The 6,427-nt window shown below is 39.5% G+C and overlaps 1 pseudogene across 1 annotated transcript; it reads right to left on the minus strand.

Moving 5' to 3' along the window:
- Nucleotides 1-4,890: 4,890 nt before the first annotated feature.
- On the minus strand, nt 4,891-6,061 carry LOC306661396 (poly(rC)-binding protein 2-like; annotated as a pseudogene). The gene has a single exon. The product of its transcript is annotated as a poly(rC)-binding protein 2-like (transcript).
- Between the last annotated feature and the right edge of the window lie 366 nt (nt 6,062-6,427).

Below are 6,427 nucleotides of genomic sequence, written 5' to 3' on the forward strand. Positions count from 1 at the left end.
AGAGAACATTGCCAAGTTAATGGCACAAAACTTCCGTCTCTATATTTTCTATTAAAAAGTTTTGTAGTTTAGGTCCTACACTTAGGACCTAGGTTCATTTTGAATTAATATTTGTATTGGTTGAAAATCTCATGATATATGTGGAGTTTGTTTCTTGACTGTTCTATTCAACATCTGTCTTTGTGCTATTTGTAAGGGACAAGGTTGCAGCTATTTCTCTCCTGATTCCGCCCCATTCCCACACACCGTTTTGTGATCTAGATTGTTAATGTTCTTGTCAGTCATTGGTCCAATGAGCCCATGGGCTTCCACTATTTAGGGGTAATCCCCCTGCTGTTTGCTCTCTTTTCTCTCTCTCACTTTCAGTCTCATTCTCACTCGCTCTCATTCTTTCTCTATCGCCCTTAAGGGCAGACACTCTGTTCATCTGCTAATAAAATCTCTTGTGTGAGTTCTCGTGTCTGGAGTGGTTTCCGGGTGCTTTCCTTGGTGCCATGACTCAGATGGGCTCTTCTTCTGCCACTTAAATGAGTGGAATCCCATCTATTGCTCCAGACTCCTGTACATTGGTCTCACTTTCCATTTGCCAAGATGCTCAGTTGCACATCCACCACCAGCCTTCAGATTGGCAAGTTTTCCCCTAGGTGGGCTTAAACATTCCTTTGCTGAACTGAGATGCGACTGTTCATCAGCCAGACCCCTTGAGGCAGTTGAGAAATGGGAGTTTCCACAGCCACGACTTTTGCACTTGTGGTTGGCCCCATCAGTCGACTTTAACTGATGGATGGGTCCCTAATCTTTATGGTGGAGATTTTCTTTCAGGGTTGAGGCTCCTCTTCACTTTCTCTCTTGAAAATCCTGAGTCAGGTCCTCAACTCTCTTGGCTTTTGCCTGGCACACACTGATGGTCAGGTGATGACCCCATTACTGTGCTGCTTTCTCATCTCCAACCAACTAGCCTGTGACCTCAGGACACCTTGGACACCAACTTGGCTGTTCCTCAGTCTCCACCATGGGATCTGGGTCTTCCATTCTGGCAGACTCACCCTTGGGACATTTACTAGAAAATCTTAAATCCCTCACCTGATCCCCGACCTGCAGCCATCAAGACTTATTTGCTTGTGTAATGATATTTGGCACAATATCCTTTGGATAATCAATCTAGATGGTCGGTTAATGGCACTTTGAATACTAATGTTTTGAGGGACTCATACAACTTCTGTGAACCAGTGGGCAAGTGGAAAGAAATTCTTTATCTTCAACCTTTCTCTTTCTTATGCACTAAACTTGATTTTTGCTCTTCCTGTAAACATGAACACCTCCTTCTGGCTTCTTCTCCCCCTCCTAATCCCTTCTCCTTCGCTGACTTCCACTTGGTTAACAAAACACCCCATACTCTTCTCTTGTAGCAGAGGCCTTTCCAGACCCTGCTCCTCCATCTTCTTTGCTCTGCTCTGTTTCTGCTTCCACCCCCACCCCGGAGAGCCTATTTAGTCCTCCCATCACTCAGTTCTGGAGGCTGAGGACTATAATATCAATGCACCAGCCAACTACACCCAGTCATGAGGACTGGACTGACAGCTACATTCTTGCCTTTCTTGCCATTCATCCTGTCTGCTATTTTTCTATTAGATTTTCTCCTAATAGATCTGTCCAGTTTGTATTACAGCACTATCAGGACCTTATTAAAGATGAATCAGTGCCTGGCTACAAGTGCACTCCCTAGGGCAACTATCCAGTCCCCAACCACCACCTACTGCAAATGACCTCTCCTTCCCTTGAATCAGTTCTATGCCCATGTCCAGCAGGAAGCAGTCATTAAAGATGGATCTTCACCCATATGCCTAAAAGGAATCTTCTTATAAAAACAAAAAACGGGGGAATGTAAGGAATAAGACTACAGCTATTTCTCCCCTGATTCTGCCTGCTTCCCCACACATCATTTTGTAATCTAGATTGTTAACTTTCTTGTCAGTCCATTGGTCCAATTAGCCCATAGGTTTTCACTATTTAAGGTAAATTTCCCTGCTACTTGCTCTCTTTCTCTCTCTCACTTTCACTCTTGCTCTCACTCTTTCACTCTCTTGCTCTTTCTCTTTCTCTCGCCCTTAAGGGAAGACACTCTGTCTGTCTGCTAATAAAATCTCTTGTATGATTTCCCAAGTCTGGAGTGGTTTCTGGGTGCTTTCACTAGTACTATGCTATTTTGATTACTGTGGCTCTATGGTAAATTTTAAAATGTGGAAGAAGGTCTTCTAAATTTGTTCTTTTTTTATTCTTTGTATATAAATGGGGTACAGTTTTTATTTCTCTGGTTGCACACAATGTAGAGTCACTCCATTCATGTAATCATACATGTACATAGGGTAATGATGTTTGTCTCACTCCATTTTCTTTCCTTACCCCAAACCCCTTCCCATTCTTCATTTCCCTTTACATAATCTAATGTTCCTCCATTCTTCCCTTACTGCCTCCTCTTTCCCCCCATTATATATCAGCATTCACTTATCAGAGAAAACATTGGACCTTTGGTTTTTCTTTTTGGGATTGACATTTCACTTAGCACGATATTCTCCAACTCCATCTATTTACCTGCATATGCCATAATTATATTCTTCTTTATGGCTGTGTAATATTTCATTGGACATATATACTACAGTTTCTTTATCCAATTAGCTATTGAAGGGCATCTAGTTTGGTTCCACAATCTAGCTATTGTGAATTGAGCTGCTATGAACATTGATGTTACTGTGTCACTGTAGTATGCTGATTTTAAGTCCTTTGTGTATAAACTGAGGAGTGGGATAGCTCATTCAAATGGTGGATTCATTCCAAGTTTTCTGAGAAATTTCCATACTGCTTTTCAGAGTCACTGCACCAATTTGCAGTTCCACCAGCAATGTATGATTGTACCTTTTCCCCCACATCCTCACCAACACCTATTGTTGCTTGTGTTCTTGATAATAGCCATTGTACTTGGGGTGAGATGAAATCTAAGGGTGCTTTTGATTTGCATGTATCTAATTACTAGAGATGTTGAACATTTTTTTCATATATCTGTTGATTTCTTAAATATATTCTTCTGTGAATTGTCTGCTCATTTCCTTATCCCATTTATGGATTAGGTTCTTTGTATTTTTGGTGTAAAGTTTTTTGAGTTCTTTATAAATTCTGAAGATTAGTGCTCTATCTGAAGTACATGTGGTAAAGATTTTCTCCCACTCAATAGGCTTTCTCTTCACATTGTTGATTTTTTCCTTTGTTGAGGAAAAACTTTGTAGTTTGAATCCATTCCATTTATTGATTCTTCTTTTTATTTCTTGTGCTTTTGGAGTATTGTTAAGGAAGTCTTGTTTTGTTTTTCAGAAAATTTTGATTATTCTGGGTCCCTCAAAATTTCATAGGATGAACTTTTGATATAGTATTTTTTTTTATTTCTGCAAAATTAGACACTGGGATTTCAATACAGATTACATTAAATTGATAGATTGGATAACTTAGACATCTTAGCATAAGTCTCCAAATATATGCTGATGAGATGTATTTCAATTTATTTGTCTTCTTTAACTTCTTGCAGAAATACGTTGTAATTTTTACTATACATTTTTTTAACTTTCTTGATTAAATTAGTGGTAGGGTTTTATTGTTTAATGCTGTTAAAAATAGAATGGTTTTCTTAATTTCTTTTTCAAATAGTTTATTGTCAGTAGATAAAAATGCAACTTCCTTTGTGTATTAATTTTATATCCTGCTACTGTGTTGAATTTGTTTACTAGTTAAACATTTTTTAAAATACTGAGAATCCTGTGCATACATCATATAATATGTTAACAGAGGATTTTATTTTTCCTTTCAATTTTTTCTTGCCTAGTTGCTCTGGCTAGAACTTCTGATACTGCATTAAAAAAAAGTAGTAAAAGTGAGAATACATGTCTTCTTCCTAATTCTAGAGGTGAAGGTTTCTGGTTTTCTGTCTTCACCTTAGAGTATTATACTCATTGTGTGTTTTCATAATTTAAGATTTTTCCTTTATTGCTAATATGTATGATATTTTTATCATGTATTTTATGTAATATGTTGAATATTATTTTTGTCAAATAGCTTTTTACATCAACTGAGATGATTATGTGTTCTTGTTCATTTTTTAATGTGGTATATTATGTTGATCAAGTTGCATATTTTAAATCACCTTGTAGTCCATAAATACGTTAGCTGATCACAGTGTATAAATCTATTCATATAGCACTTAATTTGGTTTCTAGTACTTTTTTGAGGATTTTTTTTCATCAATGTTTATGAAGTATATTTGTTTATAGATTTTTGTGACTTTGTCTGGCTTGAATATTAAGGTAATGTTGACCTTATAAAATTAGTTATGGAGTGTTCCTCCTAATTTTTTAAAAGTGTTCAAGAACTGAAGCTATTACTGAAGCTATTTTTTTTTTTTTTTTGAAAGAGTTTTTCAGTGAAATGAACACATCCAAGGCTTTTCTCTTTTGGGAGATTTGGGATTACTGATTCAATATTCTTATAGTTACAAGTCTACAATATTTTCTATTGTCATAATTTTGGTAAATTTTGTTTTTCTAGTAATCAAATTTGTTGGCATAAACTGCTCCTAATACTCTCCTCATAAAACTTTATAATTCTGTAGAAATCAATAGTAGTAGCCACACTTTTAATTTCTGAATTTAGTAATTAAGTCTTTTCTCTTGTTTGAATAAAAAAGTGTGTGTGGGGGGGAGAAGCTTATAAAACTAAATATGGATCTCGCATTAACAGCTGAACAGAGAAAGGAATTAAAATGCTTTAATGAAAAAAATCATGAGTGGAAGATTAAGTGTGTAGAAACTAAAATTTACAAACTTTTCAAAACCTGGAATCACTGTTCAGAAACTACACAGATGGATCATGGGTGGTAGTGAAGAGCAGAAAGGGATTATGAATGAATCTGCATTGTTCTAGCTGCTACCCATGCCACCCGTCTCCGAGGAAAGTCTGACATTGATTAGATACTGAGCCAGGCTAATGCTGGCAGCAGATTCAGTGATGATAACCTGTCCATGAGTAGATCCACTGGGTTCGCAGTTTTGATCTGTGCCCCAGACATCTGACGGATCTCACTGATTTTGGAGTTTTGATGCCCGATTATGCAATCAAGTTGTTTGGAATGGTGAGTTCAAGAGAAGTAGTCTGAGCAGATGCATCCAAACCTACCCAATAGCCCTTCACCTCTGAGAGCGGGATTCAGTGCCCACTGAATCCAGTGTTGCCATGTATCATAGAAAATGAAACTTGCAGTACCAACTGGTGCAGCTTGGTCAAATCTGGCTGTGGAATGGCATACTGTTCTTGAATGATATAGGCCTCTAGAGGTGGTCCCTCCAGGTCAGGGTTGAGGCTGACCCAGACTCGGAGGTGTGGGGAAAGCTCACACTGTCACTGCCTATGCTGTATCTATCCTGACCACCTGGAAAGATGACGGGAGAACTTGAGGGCTGGGGTCGGTATGGGATGGTCAGGGCCTTTGCAGGGGCGGGGGGACCTGGGAGAGAGTCTCCAGCATGACCACGGCAGATCTGTTTGACACACTCAATGATGGATTTCGGAACGCCAGCAAAAGCGATGGCCCGCTCAGCTGAATTGGGGAGCATATCCCCTGTCACCTGGACTTGAGCCCCTTTACTCTTTCGTATTTCCTTAATCTTGCAACCACCTCTTCCAATGAGAGAGTCACACTGCCTAGTAGGGACCACCAGCCTCAAAGTGACCGGGAGTCTAGTGGCAGTTGTGTTATTGTCATACAGCTGCTGATGTCCTCTTCCAGTTTGTCAATGATCATAGCAAAGGCTTTGAAGATAACATTAGTGGGTCCAGCCAAAGTGACCTTTCTCTCAGGACAATTCCCTTCTGAGATGTTGATATGTGCACCACAATCCTTGCAGATCTTCTTAAATGATTTTTCTTTCTTTCCGATGATACTGCCAACTTCCTTTACATATATAAGGAGCCGAATGGTGAGAGGGACATTTAATCCACCTTCATTCACACTGGTGTCCATGTCAGCAATGTTATTGTGGAGCTGGACTTTGAGTGGTCAAGTCTTTGGAACCTGGTGGAGAAGAAAATCAAAAACTGCAGGCATGAGATGACTGAGAGGAAAAGGGGAGTAGGTGGGAAGTGGAAGAGCGAGAGGCCTGGGCCAGACAATAGGGGTGCCAGGAGGAGGAAGTGGGGGGTAGAGAAGGAGGAAGGGGAAAAGAGACGCTGGGGTGGGTGGGAGAGGGCACAGACTGTGGCTGCTCCAGCTGCTGCCCCTGCTGGTCTGGGCTATATATCTCTTCTATGATCTTTATTATTTCCTTTCTTGAGGCCATTCTGGGCTTAATTTTTCATATTGATTTAGTTCCTAAACTTGCAGTGAGGT

This window comes from Sciurus vulgaris (assembly GCF_902686455.1).
Source record: "Sciurus vulgaris genome assembly, chromosome: 5".
Taxonomy (NCBI): Eukaryota; Metazoa; Chordata; class Mammalia; order Rodentia; family Sciuridae; genus Sciurus; species Sciurus vulgaris.